The 26,034-nt window shown below is 52.8% G+C and overlaps 1 protein-coding gene across 6 annotated transcripts in view; it reads right to left on the bottom strand.

Annotated features, from left to right (window-relative positions):
- The window catches only part of EXOC6B (exocyst complex component 6B), a 292,399-nt gene that overhangs the window by 250,699 nt on the left and 15,666 nt on the right, over positions 1-26,034 (bottom strand). The gene's annotated exons all lie outside the window — the stretch shown is intronic.

Here is a 26,034-nt window from a genome sequence, read left to right as displayed (position 1 = left end):
GACGTAAAGCCAGCATCCTGCACTCCCATCCTCTCTTTAAAAGATGAGCAAACGGGTGACAGCCAAGCGAGTCCCAGAGAGAAGCGCCGTGCCTCCACAGATGCCAGCTCCAAAGCTGTGGGATGCTGTGTTTGTGCTCTGTATTGAACATCGTCGTACACGCAGGGCACAGCGACTGTGAAGTGACTCCTCTCAAGTGAAACAACGCAGGACTCGGTGTGACTGCAAGAACAAACCACTCCACACCAACCCGGAGGTCCCAGACCCTACCGCCACCACTTCTGGTTCCCCAGCCCCTGGTAGAGGTCCACCTTCCTCAGCTGCTTCTGCAGCTGCCAGAGCCACAGCAGCACCCTTGGAAGGCCGTCCTGGTCCTCCCGGCCCACCCAGCATGGCCGGCTCTGTCTCCAGAGCACCTCAGGTTCTCCGCTGCTCTGCTCGACTGAGCACCACGAGGAAAATCAGGATGGCCACGTGCGGGCATTATGCTTCCCGTTTCTCCCCATCAAACCTGCGTCTGGCTCGCTCAGCCTCCTCCACTGCTCCTCTGTACCTCGCTTCTGCACAAAGGCTTTGCCTCTAATGACATCTTTTCTAGTTCAAACACTAATTATAGCCAGGTTGGGATCTTCAGTTAGTTGTCCTGAAGTGACTAGCACATCCGCAGACATCGGAAGGTGATCTGCAAACAAGTTCCTCCAAAAAGAGATCTGCCATGTGTGTTCGTACCCAGTAATAGTCACAAGAGCACACAACACAAAAAATAAAGCAAGGACAACAAGAATTAAAAGGGGAATAGGTTTGGGCTATTTGTCCTTTTGGTCGTGGAAAAAACAAGGCCTTGTGACAAGGCTACAGAAAACGAACCTCGAGGCTGCTTTTTTTTTTCTCTGATATAAAAAATTGCTGGTCAGATCGCTTCAGTAACGAGCCTCCCCCACAAAAAAGCCTTTTGATTAAAAAAGTCTGAGGAAGAGGGGCCTGTCCCACGGGCACTTATCTCAGCGCGCTGAGCAGGCCGTAACTCTCCGACTGAAGACTACGCTCAGTGACAGATCTGTCTGGTTTACATTTTTTAAATACGCTCACTAAACAAAACCATTAAGGGGACTTTTAAAAGTTCTTGGATTGTATTGTTCAAGTTTCACAATTTCTACATTCATTAAAAATCCACTCCGTTTTTTTTTAAAAGGTCAACTGGAAAAATCTTTCCAGGAAAGCTGTCACAGGCAATGCCTCTGCGAGACCGGGGTTCCCGTCTGCGGCCTCGGTCCTGCAGGGCCCGTCCCCAAAATGGGGGCAACCCACCCACCCCACAGCGAGAGGCCCCGCACGCCGCGGGCAGGGACTCCCCAAAATCTGGGGAAAGAGCAGAGATTTGGGGAATAATGCCCATGAGGAGAGTGTAAGAGCGACGAGGGGCAGGCCCAGAGGCCGCGGGCCCAGCGCGGAGCCCCGGCGGCTCCCCCTGCCCCTCAGGCAGCACTGCTGGGCCGGGCGGGTGCCGGAGCCCTGGCACAGGCTGCCCAGAGCTTGGGGGGCTCCTCCTGGGGGAGCTTCAGCAGCCGCCGGGACGTGGGGCTGGGCACCCTGCTGGGGGGGGCCCTGCTGGGGCAGGGTGGGGACCTGTAGGGACAGGGGGACCTGTAGGGACAGGGGACCTGCCCACCCCCATGTTCTGGGACCCCGTGAAGCTCAGCTACGACCCTGCTCCCCAAAACACGCTGTAGGCCAGACGCCACGTACGTGCTGGAGGAACACCCAAGACGCTTCAAGTTACTGAACGTATATAAATTAATGGTAGGAAATCTTTAGGAACTAGCTCTGCAGGGCCTTCCTCCACCTCTCATCAACTGGTTAAGAAAAGGACTTGAGGCAGTTCAGGAGAACGAGAAGCTACGAGGCTGGTCCTGCAGCTTCATTCCCAACGAGTTGCCTGTAGGACAAGGACTCAAAAGTAACCTAAATAAATTCAGCTGAAAGTACAGAGGAGGGAAATCTCTGGGGGCAAAATGAAAGAGATCTGGAACAATGCAAGGAGGACATTCTGGGGACAGTGGAACAGAAGTGACTTGCTTTTGTTTTCAATTAATAAATGGAACAAATTCCTGAGTCTGTTGTGGACTTCAATTTTTTCCCCCCCTTTAAACTTCTGTAGTGGTTTTAGTCCCTCAGAAACATTTTCTTCTCATTAAGCTACATAAAAGCATTAGCAGTTTGTTTAATCTTATTCTAACTTTTATAATAAACAAATTAACTACTGAGCAATGCAGAAAAAGAATCAAGAGTGGTGCAACAACTCCATGGAAAAAAGGTCAAGGAAAGTTTGCAGGACGAATACCTGCTTCGTAGCGCCTGGCAGCGCGGCCTGAAGCCTTGTGCGGCACGAGGTCCGTGCACGGCCACGGCACCCGCAAAACCTCAGCCGAAACCCAGCTCGCTGTACTGCACCCAGAATATTTCAGCTGAAGATCAAGCGGGGAATTCACTTCTTGCTTTAATTCTAGTAATTAAATGGAGTTTAAATCCACTGTTTTCCCATATCACCCCCACAGGTTCACATTTGTATCGTATATGGAGAAAGAAGCAATTCCTTTTTCTTTCTTTTTCTCTTTCCTTTTTTGGTAAAGTATAAAACATTTAATCATAAATATATTTCATATTGTAGTTTAGAAGGCATTCCCATGTGTATTTTTCCTACTTAGACACATATATCTAGCCCACAAGTTTACCCTTCAACTCTACTTCAGTCTACAACCACAATCCTTTCCGTCGCTGTAAAATTCATCAAACTATTCGCAATATCCCGTTATGGCAAGGTCCTGGAGAAGGGAACAAAGCAGATCTGAAAAGCACCACTATTATCTGGCAGGATAACCGGTTTGATAGCAGGGGGAAGCTGCCCACGTGTACCTTGACTTGGGCACGGCACAGCTCTGGCAGCCGTATCTCTCAGAGCGCTTCGGGAAGAGCGCTGTGCAGAAATTACCATAAACCACATGCGCACACCACTCAAAAACCCTTCTAAAGACGAAGTTGCTTGTCAATAACTGGGCTCAACCAGAAGGGGCTTTTCAACAGCGCTTCCACATGAATTTCTTCCGAGCCTGGTTTTCTTCAGCGGTTTTATTAGTAAATTGGAAAATATAATACAAGCTGTACTTTCGAAATACGGTGGTAGCGCCGAAGCGAGGGCAGTCACGAGCCTGCTGGAAGGCAGCAGCCAAAGACCTCGAGAGACTGGGAACGCGACCAGAAGCTGCGAAGGTGAATGTTGGTGAAAGCGCACGGGAGGCAGAGACCGAGGAAAGGCGAAGGCAGCAGCAGGGGTGGGACGGGACTAGAGGGAGGCAGGATCGACCAGGGCTCCTGCACGATGGCAGTCACCACCACGGAACCTTATTTACTGACCTGGGAAGAAGAGATGAAAGAATTGGGCTTTGATTTGAAGGAGAATGGGAACATGCCAAATTAATAACGAGCTTTACTGGGCAGATAGAGAGGCATCTGGCACAGCCGTGCCAAGGAAGCCACCATGGCAGGCACCAGGCAGCACATGGCTGTAAGATCACAAAAGCAGACAAAAAAATCAATGTACGGAAGCAAAGTAGGGGTATTATTACTATGCAAAAACCTTGTCTTTTGGAAAATGTATTTTAGGTATGGTCTATGGCATCATGCGCAAGCTCCCATCACACCTGAGCTCAGCCACCCCGTTTGCGGAACAGAAAACCCTACTGACTCCCATTGTCCACGCAGTGCTGAGAAGCCTGAAGACCTGAGCCCCAGGACAAGGTACCAGGCACAAACCACCCCAAAAAGCCACCTCTGGGCTGAATGACGACTCTGCTTGCCGCAGTACTGATCAAAGTCGGGGACAGTAAACGGAGAGGAAGCAGAATGGCACAGCCTGTGCAGAAACAGGGGATAAATGCCCACGGAAGTATTTGGGGTAAAGCAGAGCTCAACAGCAAGAACTGAGATACTGGGAGCACCTCGCTGGTCCTGCTACGCAGCCATGGCCGTGCCAGCGTGTGGTGCAGGTGCAAGTTATCCCCTTCTAATTCCACTCTACATAAACGCTATTTCATCACGGTAAAAGCCGTGCACACAGAAAACAAAAACGATGGCAGCTTGGCCACGTCCCACGCCCAAAGCTTGGCGAGATGAAGCCCATCTCCATCACAAGGAAGACGGTTCTGGAGAAAAGCACGTTCTGTCGACTGGATGCCGCTGGCCTCCTGCTAGTTATTTACCCTATCAGCAGCACAGGAAAGGGAGACACTTGACAATGAAGATGAGAGGCACGCTTCCAAAGCATCCACAAATAAGGTTACTGATAACAAAATATCTTTTAAAAATAAATAAATAAACTTTACAGGATTAATATTTGAGTCATTACATCTATAAAAGCAGATTAGATTACCACAGAAAAATTTTAATGTCTATGCTTGCTGTGTTACTGCCCAATAAAAGTTTTTTCCCCTCCTAACAAAGTTCATTTTGTTGTCTTATGCATTGTTTAAACAAGGCGATTCTCGTTGTGTGCGTGCATTCTTGGCTCTAGGGCTCGGGCCCTCCTTTCTGCTGTGAAGCAATGTTGTCATAACATCCAGCAGAGGCACAACAAATCCCCAAGACATGCCCGACATCAGAAGCGCTGCATTAGAAAACCGCACGAAGCGCGCTCGAGTCAACGGCGGCGTGACGGAGAACTTCCACGCTCGCCGCGCGCGTACCGGCGCCTCTCCAAAGGACCGGGGCAGCCGCGCTGCTGAACTCACGCCTGGTCCTCGATGCCCGAAAGCAGCCTCACTATTGCCTCCACCTCCACCTCGGGAGGCACGGAGCACAAACAGCTCTTGGCACGGGCAGCCAGGGTGCCCCGCGGTGCCCGCTCCAGCCCCTCTCCGCTCGCAGAGGAGCGTGCCGCGTTACCCGGGTCAGCCAAGGCCTGGATAAGCTCGCAGGCAGGAGCTGAAGGAGGTGGCAGGGCTCAGCCCTCCGCTGCCCCTTCATCGTGTCGAGATGTTCCCAGCTTGCAGCAGCTGCCAGGGGAAAGCTCCTGCTCTGGTCCCGTTAACGCTCCCGCCCTGCTGCCGCAGCCCATACGGCCTCTCCCACCCCACCAGCACCCTGCGGGAGTGAAGGTGCTTTAGAAAAAAAGTCTGAAAAGTTTCTTAAACTTACAATCAGAGTAATCAAACCAGATTAATCACACAAGTGGCTCCCAGGAGGGAACCTCACACAACTTCTGCCAGAGACGAGCATCTTGCTGCCCCAGATTCTCCCATCAGCGCAGGCTGAGCGAGAGGAGGCTCTCACTTACAACCTAATAATTGCTTCCTAAAACTCACGCGCAGCTCTCAGATTAGGGAACACGTAGGATTCGGTTGCCTAAAATACAGATGCGTAGCGCCCTCTGAAACAGCAGCCTAGGGTCTGGCAGCTTTGAGAGCAGACCCCCCACCCGGAGCTCAGGGTGTATCTGTTAGTGCCCACGAGCTAAATAAGAAAAACTAAAACCAGAACAAGCTCAGCTAGCCTTGCTAAGCTGGAACCCCTCCTAGAGAGCTCCGCACAGGAGGCACTAACCCTGCCTTAAACCGCTGGCATCCAGGGTTAAGGTCTGGGACTCAAAGGCCGAGTTTGGGGTGAGCAAACCCCTCCTTCCCCACAGATCTCAGCCTCAGCCCCAAGCTGCTGCTCGCTTCTGAGCTGCACGGCTGCAAGCGAAAGCCCGTCCTCTTTCTAACTATAGATGCCTACACTCTGGCAAACTCATCTGGAGGACATGAGGCAGCAACAGCAACATCCTCGGGGAGGGAAGCTGGATTAACAGGCAGCAGTGTTTGGGATGTACGACTACCAGAGGAGGCCCAGAGTCACATTCCCATGAAAATATTTCTGCCTATTGAAGAGAGGAAAAATAGTAATGGGCTTAAATTGCCCAGGAGAATTAGGTTAAACATTAGACAAAGCTTTCTAACTGCACGAGTGGCGGAAAACCAAAACAGAACATCTAGGCGCGCTATAGGACCTCTTTAAAGTCATCATTTCTAAGAATAAGTCAGAAAAACGTCCAGCAGGAGTAAGTCAGACACATTTGCTCCTGTACCTCCTCAGACAGGGAGAGGATGAGCAGCTTCTTGAGGTTCCCTGTAGCTCTCCCCCCGCCCTTTTTTTTATTTTTAATAGGGTCTGAAGCGAATAGCTGAAGCTGTTCGGAAAGCACCTGATCTTAGCCAACGCTGTACGACGTCCCGAAGCTGGAAGAAATGGTGTCTCTGGCTCCGGGTAGGAAAGCCTTCCAGTGTTTTTTGTTTTTTTTTAGAAGGACTTCAAAGGACCCAACTCCACTTTCACTGACGGCAACAGACAAATTCCCATTTCCTTCATTTGTACGAGATCAGGTCTTTGGTTATAAAATACTCTAAAGCCTTCTTGAGTGTTCATTTCTGACAACAAAGACTTTCAGACTATACGTTACTGGAAAAACGGAGCCGCCGTAAAGCCACAGCCATCTCCGGGGCAGAATATAGCCGCTCTGTGCCAGCAAGACTCCGAAGGAAACGAAGAATAATTACCCTAATTGAAAATATAATGGAACAACTCGGCTATAATGTCCCTATTAAAGAACGACTCTCAGACGATAAAAGACATGAAGAGGGAGAGCTTGAACAAATTAGCGCTCAGCCTCGAGACGAGCCAGGAAACGTAAGGAGCGACCCCGAGCCAGGCAAGGCAGAGCAGCTAGAGCAAGCACGAACGCCCCCAGCTGAGGCGAAGATGGAGAGAACTGGCCACGAGCAGAGCTTTCAGCCTCCCTCCTCCTCCTGCGAGCACAATGGAAACAATTCCCCCAAGAACAAAAGCGATGCGTCAGCAGGCCCTACTCTCTCAAGCTCTTTCAAGTTGGAAGGACAGTTGATTTGCACCATGTGTAGGACAGGAATGCTAGCTAGAACCGAGCGAGATAAATTTCGCCCCGTCCAAGCTGGTTAACATTAAGACGGAGATGAATCATCTTTACAATGCCTGTAAACAACACAATTTAAAAAGGAAGAAATCTAACGATACGCCCTAATCACACTCACTCGCAGGAAGTTCCCCAATGTTTCTACCACATGTACTATTGTTAGGAAGAGTGTCGAAATAAGGGGGCAGACGCAAACCCACAAGAATCAGAGGATGTGGACTCCGAGCCACCGCAAATGTTCTAGCCTCCCTCGTGCTGCGCCTGCAGTGGTGTTCCGGCACGTCGAGCCTCCGCGGCAGGCTGCGGCTGGGCCGAGGGGACACGCTCGGAGTCGGGGAGGAGACGTACATCAGACGCGCTGTTTATAACGGGGCACGAAGCTCTGGCTCCGGCTGATTCTCGCTCTGACCTGAGCTGATGGCTTCTGAAGGGAGAAACCAGATTATCTTCACCTGCTGCAGCGTGGGTTACCTCTACTTGGTAACTCAGATGAAGGAAGTACCAGCTCCAGAGCAACGAACATGCAAATCCCAGAGGTACACGAGTCCCAGAACATAACCTAAAGGTGACTACAGAAGATCACAGGCTAGAAAAAGTGCCTTGGACACGGCATGATCCTTTGAGATCTCTCCACCTGGCTTACTCAAAGGGAGATTGAGAGGCAACTTAATTACTAGATGCAAGTACATTCCATACATATGCAGATTTTTTTAAAAACACTCACACCCATATCACCCGTATCAGGTATCAAGGCGCTATACTTAATTCAGGGCGTGCAGAAAAGCCCGGCAGCACGATGACTGCAACCCCAAGGCAGACGAATTCAGAGCAGACCGGAGGCGCAGTACTTGTCTGCGTGCTTCCCGAGCCCGTGGCAGGGCCCAGCAGGGAAGCGGTGGAGTGCCCCTCTCCAGCAAGATGCTTCCAAGCTGGCCCCGGCTCAGCGCAACGTACACTAACCAGACGCGTCGTCTTGCTCAGCATAGGCACAAGAGTGAAAATTTACAGCCTGCAACGTACAGATACGCTGCGGCGTACACGCTGAAATAGATCTTGCCACGTAACGGGGTACGTCCAGCCTCCTCCTTACCCAGCCAAACTCCGCAGCTAACCCGAAGGAGAACAGAGCAGGCGCTGCCGGCTCAAACACTGTGCAACGCGGTGACGATGGATGACCCCGTGCGGTGCTGTGTCCCCCGGGGCTGATGCTGGGACAATGCAGGTTACCCCTTCAACAGCGACGTGGAGCCTCTGGAGAGCACGCAGACATCTGATGGGGGGCAGGAAAGGCAGAGCCAGACCCTTCCCAGCGGGGACCAGTGACCGGACAAGAGGCACCGAGAACAAATGCGCACAAGAAATTCCACTGAAGATTTTTTTTTAAATTAAAAGCACACACGCAGCTGTTACTATGATGGTGCTGAAACACTGAAATGGGTTACCCTATAGATGTTTAGGTGCCTCCATCCCTGAAGATACCTAAAAGCCACCTGGACACCGTCCTGAGTGACCTGCTCTGGGTGACACTGCTTGAACAGGGGACGGGACTAGGAAATCTCCACAAATCCTTGCCAAACTCAATTAGTCTGCAATTCTGGAAGTGTTTTCCAACAACAGTGGTCAGTCACCAATGCCATGCCTTTTCTTTACCCCCCCACCAAAAAAAAAATATATATATATTCAAACATTTAAAATCAGCCTGATATTTTAATGGCTATATCCTTACAAACTCCATAAAATAATTTAATGTGAAATCTAAGAGAAAGGGAAAGCTCCGTCTAAAGGTCTAGATGGGACAGCTCCCAGGGGAAAAGAAGAACGAGGTGAACCAAACATTTTATTCCTTTGCTACCTAAATGCCAGGAAAGCCCCCCCCAGGCAGCAACAGCCCAAATTACAGGAGTAACTGTGCCCAACACCACGCCAACAAATACGTCTACAAAACGCTAGCTTCTGCTCCTCAAGGACACCGGGATTCGTAATTGCAAGACAACAATCAAAAACGAAGACTAATTTGTTAAAGTACCTCTTTTTTTTTTTTTCAGAGCATCGTTACTTTCTGCTAACGCCTCTAACAACACCAGCATCCCTACAGTTCACAGTACCTGCACAAAGCACTGATGAACAAAGTCTGGTTTGCTTCTGGGTTTTGTTTTCACAAGTCTGAGGTCCTCCCGCATTTTGCCATTTAAGAACGAGTTGTTTTTAAAAACCGTTCAGATGATCTTGAAGGTCCCTTCCAACCTTAATGATTCTGTGATCTCCCAGACACAGGACGGCACCAGAATCCAGCAGCACCGAGACACCTTCATCCCGCAGCACCTCTCACAACATGGTCGTGCTCCCAATTCTGTTTTCTGTTTTACATCTCCCTCTTCTTCCCAAACACAGCAACATTAAGAAGGTCCCCAAAACTCTGCAGCTAATTCAAGCACCTCTCATCTTTGCTTAGAGCATAACTGGGGCAATTCCACTCACATTTGGGACAATCAAGTCTTGTTCCTTACAGACTCCTCTCCCGCGGCTGATGTAGTTCAGCGTCTCAGCACGTGCAGGCATCAGCAACCTGGTCCTGTGAGGAGGAGTTTTACGCTGCCCACGCAGCGTCCAGCAGCAGGCAAGGCACAAAATCTGTCTGTTTACCTTCAGGCTCTTCTGCCTTCATGGGAGCTGTAGGAACAACACCTCTGCGAGTCCCACATCTTTGTCAAATACATTAGGAAGATGTCCATGCCCAGGTACCCTTAGAGATGGAACCTGGAGACTTTTACCTTTAGCTTCAGAACCACATCAGAACCACGTGCCTAAGGGCATTTTAGGGACATAGTTTCGTGGGTAATACTGGTGGTAGAGGGACGGTTGGACCAGATGCTCAACCTACTGATTCTAGGATTATCACCACTACTATAACATCTTGCAACAAGGACCATAAGACAGGCACCACCACCACCATGTGCTGATGCCTGCACCAGTGCTGTTATCCCTTACCCTCCTCATCCCACCTCCTGGGATGACAGGGAGCTGACCACAAAACCTGTCCCACTTTTGGGGCTCTTGTGAACCTCTGGTTTCCTGCAGTTCCTTCACGCACACGGCTGTGATGCCTGGGCCTAAGCAGGTCAGCCCTCCTCAGCTGGAGAGGTAGGACCTAATGTTAGGCATTAAACACTTGGGAGGAAAAGCAACAAGGAGCGATGAGATGCAGTTCTGCTTGTTATGGCATATGGTTATGGCATAGATTCATGCCTCAGCAATAACAGATTACTACAACAAAATATCAGAAGACATCCTGATACTGGGAAGTAATTTCCCAGAGTGAAAGCATGTCACCTTCAGTACTTCATACATTTATGTGACCCTAATTAACCAAGGATGTTACAATCCTAACATGAGGAAGAGCTACACAGAGGTGGATAACACAAGTACCAAACAACTTGCCTACAGACATGCTGTAATTCCGTTAAAGAACGGCACACAGACATAAAATCAGCCCCCTTAAACCTTGCATAAACACCACCCTATATTTTTTCCTTGAACCAGACATCCTGCTGGTTTCCTACAGAGGGAGTCAGTCATTCAGACTCTCCCCTGCCCCACAAAGACTTACAAGGATTACTTCGAGTGACCACCACGAACAGACGAAAAAAAAAAGCAGTGGGAGGCACTTTAGTCAGTAATTCTTGCGCAGTGCTGATCTTCACAGGCTGGCTCAGCCTTTCCCAGCGAGATAGATTCAAGCTTGAGAGAGATCTCGTAGATGCTCCTCCAGCTCCTCCAGGCTGTCTGGCCACAGACTGGTAAGTGCCTCCGACTTAGCTGTGCCCGGCTGGTCCTGCGAGCCCGTAGGGGCTGTTCTCCTGCCACGCTTTCATCCTGGAGAGAGCCGCAGGCTATGGGATGGGGCTGGAGGGCAGAGCACTGCTCGGTCCCAGGCGGAGGCCTGCAAGGCACTCACGCTGCAGAGGATGGCAAAACAAAGGCCATGGGGTCGGCAGCACTGGAAGAGATGGAGGAGCAAGGAGAAGGCACGCTCAGAGTTCCCTTTCAGGCTCGTATTTAGCCAAAAGCAGCACAAAGAAAACACGACCCATGCAAGACGTGCTGACAAGAGCTTAATACGCCAGACACGAAACAGAACAGCAGCACCAGGCCAAGAACTGGAGGGACCTCTGTTGACCTCTGTCAACATCAAAACCGACCTTACCAAAGCCAAACCAGCAACAAAAACGGCCCACAGGTGCCCAAAGGCTCTCCCCAGCTACGGGGAATAAAGATTACTAAGGAAGAGACATCAAAACGTTCTGCTCCTGATCTGGCGCGAAGCCTGAAAGGGCTTTAGGGCAATGCGCGTTAGGAGGCGTGACAGCTCTGGGTGACACAGACAGGCCTGGACGACAGGGAGGCCGGAGGGAGACGGGCATCCAAGAGAACAGGGGGAAACAAGACTGGGCTTGGCTGAAACGAGCCACCCCAGCCACGCTCCCCCGAAGCAGCGAAGTTACGGCCGTAGCAGTACGTGGTCAGCTCATCCTTGCCAAGGGGGTGCTCAGCCAGCAGGATCTAGAGCAGATTTAAGTCGAGAGGAAGATCAAAACCAGGGATTGAAGGACATGAAGTCGTGTGTACCAAGCACGAGGGTGAGTTAACCACTGCCAGAAATCCTGGGGGCTCCCCAGCAGCGCTCACCACCAGCTTTCCCACCAGCTCTTGCACAAACGCCATCAGTGCCTTGCGGAGCACGCAGGAGGGGAGAAACCTGGGGAGAAACAGGCACAGAAAAAAGGTAATTCGGAGCCACCAGAGCACCATGGCCCTGATGACAGCAAACCAAACCCGAGCCTATGCCCGGCTTTGGGCCACCGGACTTTTAAGTGGCACCGCCACCCTGTGTCGCGAGGGCTGAACTGCACCGGGGCTCAGCATCCCCCCCAGCTCCAGCAGCTGCCGAACAACGCGTAACGCACCCTGCGGCATGCAGGCGACCCACGCCAGTCCGGCTGCATTATCTGGAAGGCCTCGAGCTGAACTCTGCTCGCGGGGAGGCTGTAGCCAAGTATTTCGCGCTGACGAGCAACCCAGGCTCCAACTGCAGCGGGTTTCGTAAGGCTTGAAGCCAGACACGGAATCAGCCAGAGGGAAGTTTGCTCAGGCAATTGAAACCCGAATAGCGGGGTTACCAAGGAGGGTTTGGAAACGGCGCGTCGCCTCCTCGCTGAATAAACCGCGATCACCCTTGCGTGAGGCCTCACCGTGCTGCAGCGCGGAGGGCAGGCGGGCAGCCTCCGTTCCTGCCTGCAGAGGCACCCCCCGAGCACGTGCTGCGCAGTACTCCTGCAAGCATAACGTTACCAAGGATCTCCCCAAACATTTGTATTTATTCTGAGATCACCAGAATACTTCTTCAATCGTGTACGCATTAAAACAAGAACCTAAACCAACCGCGCACCCTTAAACGCTCTCTTTTATCGGAAGCTATCAGAACACCTCGCAAACACCAATCTGTCCCAATTTCCCTTTGAAGGGAAGCACCATGCATATTTTAGATGCTGCCAAACGCAGGCACAGAAGGATTAAGTGCAGCGCCTATGGCCACACAACAAGCCGCGGCGGTGCCAGAACTCAGAGCGCTTCCAAGCCCGAGAGCAAGCAGAAGCCAAGGAAGCTGTAACTTCACCGTAGTAAGGCATCGAAAATTTGAGACCGTGAACCAGGCCAGTTCTCCTCCTACCTACCACACAGCCACTTATATCCAAGGCAGGTACAGAAAGCACGCCAGCGTTTAACGCCAAGCACTGAAGCATGATGTTGGAGCCGTGCACGCAAGGCCCTCGATGGGAGAGGACCACAGAGGCCGGGCTTTGTGGTGTTTCGGCCAAGCTGGGCAGTGCAGCACTCGTGTCCGTAACGCTGCTAGCAAGCGAAACACAAAGAGCTTAGCGAAGTAGGAGAAAATCGTAACTACTCTGATTTAGGGGAAAGTTAGTACGATAAAACAGAGTACACTAAATGAAGATGCTACCATTAAATGCTTCCCTATAAAAATAGCCACAGGATGCCCATGCCACCAGACCTGTCACTTTAACAGCCAGCACTCAAGGAAATACAGTAAGACTTAAATAAGCAGCACTGCAGCTCGTGGGCAGCAAACACAAGTGGTTTATCCCAGACTGCTTCTGCCATTCAGCCACCAGCGCCCCTCATAAAAGTCCTTCTCTGCCCACAACGATGCCCTCGAGAGCACGCTTTAACTTCTGGTTAGCCCTGCAGAGGTCAGGACTCGCTGATCTGTGCGGGTCCCTTCCAGCAGGGCCATCTCTTCTAAGCCCACCACCTCCGTGACCCTCATCCCACCTCCGCTCCCTAAATCCTCCAGCCCACAAGACAGCCCCCGTGCAGGAGAAAGCCAGCTGTAACGCAGGAGCAGGCTGCCCTAGCACTTATTTCCCAGACTGGGGTTTGTAACAACGAGCCCAGGCTGCCCAGGAAGACTCACTAACTAGAAGAAAACCGCTTCCAGCTGCCGCCTGTGCAGGCAAAGGTGCAAGTGCCCTTGTGCCAGCCTGAACCGCACCAGGGAAGGGACACGGGGGGTACCGGAACCGCACCAGGCCACACACACCCTGCACCAGCACAAAAACCCATGCCCAAGTCGTTCAAAGGGCTTCAGCCTTTATTCTTCCCCTGTTTGCAGGAGCCAGCTGCCAGCGATTGTTTTCAGCAGCGGGGGGAATTCCCTCGTGTGCCCCCAGCCACGGCTGCTGCTCGCGAGCCGTGCCCTGCATCCACCACCCACCGAACCCATCGGGCGGCACCGCTGGGCTCACCCCTATTCACACCCTCCTCCTCCTCAGGATGACATTTCCCCATTTTAAATAACTACTAATTACAATTCATTTCAGAACTTAAGGTTGGGCTTCTTCTTAACTGGCAACGAAGCAACCCACTCCGTATGGAGACAGCTTCTCACTTGAACCAAGGATTTTTGGGGAGAGGGGGGGGGGAAAAAGTCACTGCTGCTTTACAGTATGTGATGTAAGGATGTGATTCTCCGTTACTTTAAGCGGTGCAATGGCAGCCTGATAGCCCGGGGAAAATTAGGAAAATGAGACTTCTGCACATAAAAACTAAGCAAGGCAGAGTGGTGGGTCTGTAATGAGCTCTCTGTTCATCCCACAGTTTTTACAAGTGCCGATGACCTGACAGCGTACATCAGCCTTCCTCGATCACTGCAAATAAATGTGTTTTTTTTTTCCCTCTTAGCAAGGGAGCTACGAGGAGCTAAACCAGCTCCAGCAGCAGTCCTGCATAGCTGCCAGAGCAGGGAGCCCTCGGTCACGCACTGAAACAAGCCGTCCCCGCTGCCGTGGAGAGGAACAACATTTGGTCTGCATTTGTTTTACAAAAACCCCAGCGAGAAGCGAAGTATGTGCTTGTTTAGGCTTCGCGTTGAGCTAGGCACACACTTCTGCTGAGATATACTTCCATTCACAAAGAGCGAAGTCGTTTCCAAGCACAGCAAGCCCGAAGTGGCCCTTGACCCGTGTACAACGGGGCCGTACGACTATTTTCCCCTTTCCCCCCACGTTCACTACTTCTGACGAGGTAACGGGATCAGTCGGGGATGTTCGGCTGTCCGAGAGGCAGACACGGTGCTGGCAGCACCCAGCACCAACAAGTAACTTCCCACCAACAAATAATTCCCACCAGAAAGAGCTCACTTTGCTTTTTTTAGTTAATTTTTGACCTTCCCCTTATAGGAACCTTGAGAGCACAGATTTAGCATGTTGCATAGTACTCATAAGAACTTCTTAACTAAGCCACACGGGGCTAATACTTTTTATAAAACATCTAAATGGAAATAAGGGCCAAAAGAGGTCGTTACCATCAAGAGGGGCCGTTCAATCACAGAGCAAAGGGGACATGATTTTTGCTCAAACACACTGGGCTCCTCCAGCTGCCGCAGCCCTGCGCCGAGAACCAGGACAGGCGACACTGCCAGTCCTCAGACGGGGTCCCCAGGTCCAAAACACACCGATGGAGGGGGGTCCCAGGGACCCCGGGGGCCAGGCACCATTTGCTGCCCCAAAAATAAGCAGAAATAAGGTCTCGACCCAGCTGTCCTGCTGCCCTTTACGCCCTACGAGTCCACATTCATGAACCTGATCCAGCTTGACTGATTTCTTAGTTGCTTTTCTCTATATAAGGAAGTTAATTATCCCAGTTTTAATGCTAATTAAACCTGGTTTGGGTTTTTTTTTTTGGTGATTTGAAAGCCGTACCATTCCATTTGGCACTGCTAGGGGATGTGGGCAGACAGTGGCTCTGCTGACACGGGGGCCAGCAGCAGGATGCTGTCACACAGCAAGAGCAGCCCCGAAGCACGGGAGGGGAAATAACGATGAGCCTAAGCAGATCTCAGGCTGCCCCAGCTCCCTTAGGGTGCTGCACACAACCACAAGCACCCACAAAAGAAACTGCGGGGTCTTCTCAAAGACACACTTGACCGCTTCATGGCTTTGGAGGTTTTATCCTGAAAGCAAACTCCCAGTTCTTGTCACTTGGTTTGTGCTCCTACAAACTCCAGAGTAAAGAGTCGAAAGAAAGGAAAAAGCATTTACAAATAAATTTTGAAGTGTTTCTGGGTGATGAGGAGGTACTGCCCAGCTTTGCCATGCCAGCAGAGCCTTCCTGGTGGTCCTGCAGGAGCCTGACAGGCACCCAAAGCAGGGTCACCAAGGGGCTGGCGGCTCTGAGCTAGGGAGAGGGGGAAGCAAATACAGAGCAGAAGGGATGCAACCCCGCCAGGGAGGCGGGGTGCAGCAGTGGCAGTCCCAAACCAGCAGCAGGAAAGATAAAAAAAAGCATATCTGGCTTCCTTTCTCTGGGTAAAGGTGAAAAGGGCTGCGATTTAGGTCTTTGAGCCCCTCTCTGATATCCAACAGTAACAGATAAGCAAAGCCGTAGCCAAGCAAAGCGCGGTACTGCCCAGAGCACACCCTGCAGATCCCCACCTGAAAGCACGTCTATCTAATGGAGGCAGCAGGCTTAGCTGACAGGAACATCTCCTTTCCCTTCTCTTCCATTGTGCAGGTAAAGCCATCCAGACAACGCCTTTACTCAGCCCTGTGGAAATCCATGCCCTTCTGGAACAGAAACAATGTCCTTCAAGGGCCTTAAAAAAAAAAAAAAAAAGCCTTTTTTCATCTCTGTAAGCGAAGCCTACAGCATACGGCTCTGGATTAACACCTGGATCGAAGTACACGCTGCTGAAGAAAGCCAAAGCTACGGTTTGAGATGTCAATTCCTATTTTAAAGCCAGTGAATTGAGTATTTGTCAACAGCTGCTAGCACTGACCTCTGCCACCCAGGTCCGGCTGTCGGCAGGCACGGGCTGCTTTCATTCCCCACACTGCACCCCCCAGCTCCAGGGGGAGGCAAGGGATAGGGATGGCAAATTAAGGGGTGTTACCCTCAGGCAGCGAAACAGGAGATTTAGCAGTTAAAATACATCAGTGCCGCTGGAAATTTATTTCTACTTACAGGAAGGCCAGGAGAGAGGGAAAAGCTGCCCCGGCGGGACCCCAGGAGGTAGAAACATCTCCAGCCCTACAGCTGCCGCTGCGCAGAGTCCTGGGACCTGGTGCTTGAGCGTTTCCCCTGTTCTGTGCGAAATGAAGAGAGGCACCTGCAGCTCAGCACCCCGCAGGGCCTCGGTAGCAGCACTTCGTGGAAGAGCAGCACCGATTCCCGCAGCTAAGGGGCCGTTTGGGACACACCACGGCAAGCGTTACAGGAATTCGCCCAAGCAACGCACGAGCATTTTTCACGACAGCTTTACAACACCATACATTTTGCGCTCTCTAACGCTGTGTTTCTAACCGCCAGGAGCAACCTTCTCTTTCCCTGAGAAGGGTGCTGAGGTTTCAACCCCCCTCGCTCCGGCTGGGGAACGTTTACCCTCAGGAGGCGGCGGCCACCCAAAGGACATGCTGAGTTTTGGGGCCGCGGCAGGCGAGCGTGCAAGCAGAGGGGCGAGTGTGCTGTGCAGCTCGGGGCTGCGTAAACCCGACGGCCACGCTACGGGCACGGATTTTCAAACTGTGAAGATTTACAAGGTTAGAGGTTCCCGGCCGTCCAGCCTACCCCTCCAGCTGGAGGTATGCAACACGCACAAAGGGTAGCGGTAAAAATAAAAAAGGCAGCGTGCCTGCAGCTGGCTGAATCCCTGCCTCCGCAGCAGTGTTTGCGAGCTGTGCTTATCAGAACCCAAAGTGAATGTGGCCGTGGCTGAAGGACACGCAGCCCCTCATTATCAGTCTCCTCGAGAGGCCAAATACTCTCAGACTAGCACAGCGTCCGCACTAAGGGGGGGGGAGGGAAGCCAGCACGCAGCGCAGCCCAGCACGCACGCCTGGGCTGAAGGGCTGTAAGGCAAAGCAGCAGCGGGTTTTGCCTACAAACCGAAGACAGCAAAGGCATCCTGTCCTTCAAACGTTTCTAATGCACAAAGCCAAGAAGTGCTCTGGCAGAAAGCGGGCGGGGAAGGAGCCAGTTGTCTAAAAACCCCATTTAGCGATTGATGGAATTGAAACTGATCCTGAGCCGTGCAGGAAGCATCGGCTGTCAGAGGGCTGCGCCTCTCAGCACGCATCCCGCACTTTCCATCCTGGCCCAGACAGGACCAAATTGCTCAAAAACCAGCAGCCTGCCCGACCCAGCACGCCCACAACGCTGCCACGGATGGCGGCACGAAGATGCAGGCTTAGCAAAGGGCGATGTGAGAAGAGACGTGCACAGGGTGAACCTCAAATGGGGTCAACGGCAGGACCAAAACATTAGCAGGCAGTTCAGGCAGTGAGCGGATTAGGGCTAATCAGCTTGTTCTGAAGCCATCAGCGCTGACATTTGTGCCTTCACACCTCACGCTGGCTCGTCTCCTGCTGCCCAGGAGGAAGGCAACCCGGACTGTGGGCTGAGAAGGGCCCGGAGTAAGGGATTGTCGGCTTCCCGCTCCTCAGCCAAAATCCTCACGGCTCAAAGAGAGTGACTGTTACCACAAGGACTGCACAACTGAAGAGGCTGATGGTGCTGCTCGTCCCGCAGCTGCTGAGCAGCTCCGGCACAGGAAGATCCTCAACCTCTTACCTATTTGAAGGGAAGGAGCTCATACATGAATAACATGAGCAGGACAGGGTATATCAGAGTTACACTCTCCTGCAGGACCTGCCACTGTTTCTGGGAGGCTGGGCAGGCTTCTGGACCAGTGTTGTTCTCTCACCTGGCTTTGCGCTGTGCATAAACGGTATCTCTGGGTCTTCAGCCTTGTACATCGAGTATCTGCTTCCAGGTGATTCTTTTTCCCCTTCTGAAGTTCTCATTTTACCCCTGTCAAGACAGCTCAGCCACTTCCACAGCTCAGACTTAAGAAAAAAAGGATTTGTCACAGTATTCATTTCTTGCTGACGCTCTCCTGGAAAACTGCTGTCCACAGGATTTGGCATGTGAAGCCTGGCAGTTGTATCTGGGGCATTGTTTGTTTCCCCAGCAATGCCCAGCGACCACCCAGGCTGGGGCCTAGGGGATGCTCAGGTGCCTAAAATATCACCTCCCCTCAGTAAGGGGTAACCTTGCAGCAACAGCAACATTTGTGCACCCAGTCCAGGTAAACCAGCTCGTTAAGCAGTAAAAAATAGCGGAAGGATCAGCTAGCAACCTCCCTGCAGCTGTACGGCCAAGAACCATCCTGACACCTGAAAGCTACGCTTTGCAACAAGCCCACGGGTTCAGATTAGAAAACTGGGACTGAAAAACATCGTGGGTTTGGTTCATTAGAAGCGGCAAACCTGAAGCGAACTAGTGGCATCTCTACCACAGAAACCCTGCCTCCAGCAGGGTGATACGCAAGGCAGGTCCTGGCACAGAACAGAAAGCCATCAAATGGACTCTGCTTCCAGCTCTGCTTCTGTCTGTGAAGGTAATTTAATATTTAATAGAGTGAAAGAGAGAAAGGTACAGAACATGGGACGTCTTTTGCAGGCTAAAATGCAATGTACTTGCTCGTGGCCGCTGCTGCCAAAGGCAGGCTGGGTTCAGTCTGCACTTGTGAGCACCATCCGCTCACTGGTCTTGCTCACTGCCCACCGACACACCTGATCAGCTTGATAAAATAAACTAAATGTTTAGAGCCTGTTTAGGAGCAAATGATGTAAGCATATAAACGCTCGAGATTAATGAGAAGGGCAGGAATCAGATGGAAATAGAAGGAAATCCGTTACACCCTCCGTAGCCTCTCTTTGAGGATGTAAAATTATCCCTACCGTCCCCAGATTGCGTCCTTCCCGCACAGACACGTCCCCCGCAATCTCACCGCACCCTCAAGCACAAGGGATGCTTCCTGCTTGCAGCCCCTGCTACCCCTCATCACCTCCACCAAGCACCAATACTGCATTTTGCCACTTGATGGCACCAAAGGAAACCCTAAATTTTCGTATTACCAGGTCAGATTTAGAGGAGACGGTAAAGGTTAGGTCCAAACCCTAAATGAAACGCAGACGGCCAACATATGGCACACCAACACATGAAAATGCCCGTTTCCTAGCCTTTATTGCTCCTGCACCCAGACAGGGAAGCAGAAGCGATCGCGCTGCTTGGATTTACGGACACAGCCCTTTTCAGGGTCTTGGAAATTGGCCCCAAGCCCCCCAGGAGCCGCAGCAAGGAAGCGCCAGCACCAGGACAAGGCAAGCACCAGCTCCCGACCGGGCAGCAGAGGCGCAGCACGGTGCTGGGGGCGGCTGCCCATCGCAGGCGTCATCTCAGAGGCCTTCCTCACCTCCCCTTCGGCACAGCCCTTCGTACCCAACATTTTTCAGCCGCACCCTGCCAGAAAACAGAGCAGGGGGAGCGGGACGGGCCGGCAAGGAACCAGCTCAAGGACCGGGCTCAGCACCAGAGGCTCAGCGCCTGGCAAAACCGAGCCACCGCCACGGCACCGGGTCACCTCAAGCGTCCTCGTTCGGCGCACGAAAGCGGTGCCGGGCTCCTGCACCTCGTAGGAGAGCCAGGTCCTCACCCTGCCCTGGTGCTGGAGCCGGGAGGGCCGCGGCGTGCTCCCCGAAACGCCGGCTGCGGGCGGCCGGGATCAGCCTCCGGACACCTCCTGCCCCAGAGCACCTCCTGATTTTGCAGTTACCAGCCCGAAGTGGCTACAGAGGGGAAAATTTAAAAAAACAAAATTAGAAAAGTGATCTGAATTTGTTCTAAAAACATATCGTGTTTCAGAAAACATCCGGGATACGGTTTCTACTTGTGCCGTGTACCCAAGAAACAAGTATTTGCTAGTCACTTAAAAGGATTTAGTAAGAAACACTAGACTCAAAAACATACATGAAGCTTTCACCTCAGATTTACGTCCGCTGTTATTCGCCTAGACAGTTTTCTGTGTTACAGCTTAATTAAAAATCCATGCCGGAAGTTCCAACCGAAACCACAAAGCAAGCTTGTTCGGAGCACCGGACGGGGACCACCGCAGACATCCGTCTCCAGAGCCATACATCAGCCGGGACAGGCAGGAAAATGAAGCAGCTTGCGCGAGCCAAAACAAAAACCCGCACAGACAAATTGGCTTTGCCACAACGGGGACTGCTCCGCAGGCTGCTCGATAAATGTATTAAAGCCTTGCTCCAGCAGCGTCTGCTCGTCGGGGAGCTGGGAACCCAGGTCACATCCATGCCCAGGGACAGTTTAGGAACCAGAGCTACAAGAAAACTTCAGACAGGTCAATGCCCCGATGGGGTTGCAGATGGAAAACATTACCTTGTGCATAAAAACAGGGAATGCTGGCTGCGAACAGCGAGGTGCTTGTGTCCCGCCGCACACAATGAATGAAATCAGTAGGAGGACCAATTCCAACATCTCCTGTTAACATTTGTCCACCTGGGTCTGAACTTCAGCGTGTTCCTTCAGCCACAGCCACCCAGAGCGTCACAGCGGACAGCCAGAAAGCCCAACCCGTCCCCACAGCAGCCGCTGCTGTGACCCCTGGGGGAGCCACACTCCGTGCGTCCCCTTGTGGGCACGGACCGGGGGAAACCAGACCCACGCGGCCACCACCTGCAGCAAAACCAGGCGATCTGGGAGGCCTTCTCCAACCTTAATGATTCCATGAAAATCAGCCCCCAAAGACCGGGGAGTAACAGCAGTGGCTCACAGCGACCTGCTTTGAGTTTTCGTTCCCGGATGATGCTGGTGACACGATCCTAACGGCGTTTCTTTGCTGCTTAAAGCTCGCGTGGTGGCATTACTGGTGCAAGAGACCTATTTGATAAACTGGAAGAGAAAGGACAGGCTGAAGCTGATTCAGAAACCCTGACTTCAGCCCAGATGAACCCTACGAGTGACCTAAGGAGCGCCATCTGCTTAGTTTAAAGAAAATAAAGGAACCCACGTACAGAATAACTTGACCTGTTTCTACCATTTGCTGTGTAAGTGCGGGCAGCACTTCGCTGCGCTGCTCCCCACAGCAGGGCTCAGCCCACCTGGGAACCACAGCCAGGCAGCTTCCTGGTTTTGCAAGCATTAAGAGCAATCCCTTTGTAATAAAGAACCACGAGAGAAGACAAACTTTCCACCCCAACGCTTCTCCATCAACCCCTAATCCCAGCTCGAGCTCAAGCAAAGGCCACGGCCTTTAGCGGGGAATTTATGGTCTGCGTTGTGCAAAGGTCAGCGGAGATAATTTAATAGTTCCTTTGTCCTTAAAAAAAGAAAACAAAACTATAACGCTGCCAAGGGAAGCAAGGCCACTCAGCCAGCGGGGAAGGGCGGTGAACGCCGGCGTGCTCTGCTCCAAGCACGGAGCCACCAGGGGAGCAGATGCTGGGAACGCCTCGCGTGGCCAGCAGAGACCCGAGGGGCTGAGGGAGGTCTGTCTGTGCTGTCTGCGAGGAGCAGACCCCGAGCAGAAGCGGCATTTAAAGGGAACAGCAAGCCTAAGGCATCCTTGCCAGGAGACTTACTACAAAGCGGGATTAATTGCAGGTGCTCGTCCAGCAGCGGCTCCGGTGACGCCGCCCTCCTTGGGGCTGCAGCACTGCCTCCCCGCAGGGACCGACCCCCAGCCTCCTACAGATCTGGCACCACCGCCACATCGATCGCAAGCATTTTAAATTGACTTGGGAGCCAAGTGAAGCGTCACCACTTTCCATTTTTTAACCAGCACGTGGATACTTACCCTTCTTACACCGTGCCCGTTTCTAACCAAAAAACGCTTTATGAGAACTCCAGCGGAGATGGAGAGCAGGGAGGCAGGACGATATCTTCCTGCAGGAACGAAAGATGAAGGTACAGCAGAGGGAGCAACTAGCATGGGCATTCAGTGCACAGCAAAGACAGACTTACTCAACAAACCTTTTCCAGAGCTTCAAAGGCTTTAGCGAATTTACCTCGGAAAGTTTGCTCCAGAAATTCAAGAGCGCAGGGCGGCTCCAGCAGCACAAGCTCCCCAGGGCCTCTCCCACACGAGCAAGGAGCCCGAGCCGCCTCCAGCACTGCAGAGGCTCAGTTTGCAACCCAAGGGCTGCACCAAACAGGGTGGGGGGGAAAAACATCAAACTGCCACCGTGGGGTCTCGCACCCACCATGTGCAAAGCAGCGCAGCACGGGGGGACACGAGCACCTCGTGCCGGTCGCCGCGCCGAGCTCGGGCAGCTGCAGGATTTCTTAAAACACGAGCAGCTCGGTTTGTTTTAGCTTTTTGTTTTTAGCAAAAATTAACGCTAACAGCCCCAAATGATGGGATAAGCACCTCTCCTACCAAGGGTTCCTAGAGAGTTTTCCAGCTCCGGCTTGGTGAGCTACCCAAGACCCAGCTCTCGCCGGAGCAGAACAAAGCCGCTCGCAGCTATTGAGGACAGGAAGCAAAGGACGCTGCCTCCAGCTGATAGCGCAAAAGGAATTTTAAAAAGGCAACGTGCAACGGCTCAGGCCTCGAGCCAGCGCGCTTCAAAGGACCCCAGCGTCCCCAATGGGAGAGTTAAGGAGAAGAAAACACACCCGGAGCACACAGAGAAATCCGGCACGGAGCTCTCGCCTCTGCCCAGGTGCCGCGCCAGCAGGGCCAGGCGCGACGCACGCGGTGCTGGGCGCTGAAATCCGCCCTCCAGCCCCGCGGCTATGGAGCGAGCCAGGCGTTTCCAGGCCAGGAGGGGCTCTCGGGGCCGGCTGATCCGCTTCATAAACACGCTGTGGAACAGCCCGGCAATTCCCAAAAGCAGGTGGAGCTGCTCTGAGGCTCCTCCACGGCAAGCACCTCAAATACCACGGACACCAGACGCTTCCTTGGCGGTACTCAGACCCGTCTGCAGCTGTAGCAGTGCTTCAGCCAGGGGCAGTGGAGGGCAAGGGGTGCTGGACACCGGGACCTCGTCACCTTGCAGTGCCTGCTTTGGGATGCTCACAGGGCAGCGCCCAACAGCAGAACCGCTGCCAGGAGCGCCCTCACAGCCCCGCAGCGCTTACGTTTGGCTTCTGCAGCAAACCAGCCCTCCTAGCCCTGGCTATCTCCCCCGGGAAGATCAGTTTGCGCACCCACTTCACCACGGAGCCAGCCCAGCAGCGCAGAGGCAGAGGCAAACAGCAGCCCCCACGCTTTCCCGAGCTGCGTCCTGCGGAAGAGGCTTCTCGAAGCCCCATCCCACGCGAAGATTAAAGAGCCCAGCCCGACCCCTCGTATATTTACACCTCTGCCTTGTCAAAATAGGCCTGTCATTCAGCAGCAGTTCGGAGTTCTTCCTCGGGAGGAAAAAATAAAAGCCCTGGCTTTTCCTGTTTGGGAAGCAGGCGAGGGGAAAAAAAAAAAAAAAAAAAACGGCGGTGCGCTCTTTCGATTTAAAAAGAAAAAAACAACATACACAGAGCACAGGATGTGTAAAAATAGGGCTCCTGATTAGATCAGGACAATCGCCTGTTTATGAGTTCCACCTCCTCTGCTCGCTCAGGCTCGTCCCTCTCGGGTCCCCCTCTCGCTGGGGGCTCCCAGCTTTTTTTTTTTTTTGTTCGTCCCCGACCAGCTCCCCGGCGTTTCCCAGCTCCCTTCTCTATCCCACCTGGGGAAAAAAAAAAAAAAAAAAACAACAGAAGAAGTCCAAACCCCGGTCTCTGTGTGTAACAATGGCTCTGCGGGCAGCTCACGGGCGTGCAAGGGGAAGGAGAGCCGGGTCAGCGGGGCGCGAGCGAGGACCGGCCGCCCCTGGGGATCGGCGGCTTCCAGCTGGTCCGGAGCGGGACGCTCAGGGCCGAGCAACGATCAGCGCACGGCTTCGAGCGCGAGCGGCTCTAAAAATACATCCTGCATTAAGGAGGCTCACAAAAGCATGCCAAAGAGCTCATTAAAGAGCAGCGGAAGGTCCGCCGGAGTGCAAAACCGGTGCTCCGGCCTGGGAACGGGGACGGGGAGGAGTTCAGGGACAGACACCGGGGCTGCAGCTTTCCCGCGTGGGAAAGCACACCGCTGAGCCAAGAGCGGGGTCAGGCTCCCCAGCACCTGCAGAGAAAGGCCGAAACACCCGGGCATGCACGCACAGACGTGGGCAGACCTCGTGGGAATCAGCCGGAGGGTGCGGGACTCGGGGCGGGTGCAGGACTGGGAGCACGCTGCCATATGGGGAGCCAAAGGAGGAGGTATCCTACGGGCTGAGCTAATGGATCAGCACCGCCGTGGCTTCACGAAAATAAAGACAGAACTGCTGTCAGGCAGTAAAGAGCCAGGGAACAGAGGTATTAACACACAGGGCTCGCAGCGGGGGCCTAAAGCACAGAGGTTTAGCAACCCAGCCCCAGAAAACCATACACACGTTACAGCAGAGGGAGGCCAGGGTACTGGACCTGAACAGCTCTGCTCATGTCCAAGTCCTCCTAACGGCAGAGGAAACACCCCACCGGCAACCGGGAAGCGCTCGGAGTGCCTCCTTATTTTAAAGACGCAAGCGTGGTGGAAAAATGAAAATAAAAAACCAAGAGCAGCCCACCTGCCCTCCCGCTCGTTAAATCATCCCGCTGCCAGCCCCAGGCTTCTGTCCCGGTGGTGTCACCCCAACCGGTTTCAGACAGCAACCAGCCCCGAGAGCCCCAAGCGCAGGCTGGGCTCTGTGCCCCCGGGGGCTGCCGAGCCCTCACTGGCACACCAGCGAGCCCAGCAAAGCCCTCGAGCCACTGAAACGTAACACTGGGCTTCTGTGGTGTTCGTCTGCTTCTGCAGGGACTTACCTGTTTGTCACATCCCTCCTCGCCTAGAGAGCCAGCTTCTTCCAAAAACCCTGGCCAATTGCGCATTGGTGAGTTCCTCTTTTATTATGCCTTTTCTGAGCAAACACGGGTTACAAAAAAATAAACTTGAAAGCTTTGGAGGCTTAATGAAGCATTTCTGCTGGAAAACCGTAATACCTAACCCACGATGGCAATACCAGCTGAAGGACTGGATGCAAACCCCCCTTCCTGCAGACGCACTGCAAGAAACAGCACCCCGGGGACAGCCGCAGTCCTTGTGCCCGACGCGGCCGCGCCGCAGCACCCGCACGGTCTCCGTCCTCCGCACCTCTCCGAGACAAGGCGAGTTTCAGGCTGCAGGGGCGTTATCGGATGCTCTGCAGCCCTAAAATCACATGGAGGAAAAATACCTTCACGGGCAACAGTGGAAGAATCGCTTCAAGATACCTAGTGCTGCCGTGACTCTTGTTTTTAGCTACTTCACCCACGAAATAACGTGATTTTCACCACCTGCAGAGGTGAGAGTGCCGCGTCTGTCACTTTATTCAGCAGCTGCACACCCTATGGAAGGAAACGGGCCCCCAGAAACACCCCACAGACATCAGAGGTGAGAAACCACCTGTGAAACCGCTCCTAAATGCCACACAGATTACGCAGGAGGACAGGCACACCCAACTTTTTGAGCTAGCCGCTGCAGGACTGCTCCTTACAGCATCGTAACGTAACTCACGGCTAATCCGCGCTGCAGAAAGCAGCGGTCTCCTCCTCCGACTGGGAACGCGGGTGAATAT

This window comes from Anser brachyrhynchus (genome assembly GCF_964034855.1).
Source record: "Anser brachyrhynchus genome assembly, chromosome: 4".
In the NCBI taxonomy this organism is placed as follows: domain Eukaryota; kingdom Metazoa; phylum Chordata; class Aves; order Anseriformes; family Anatidae; genus Anser; species Anser brachyrhynchus.
The sequence above is the reverse complement of the archived record's forward strand: the minus strand, read 5'-3'. Positions and strand labels throughout refer to the sequence as shown.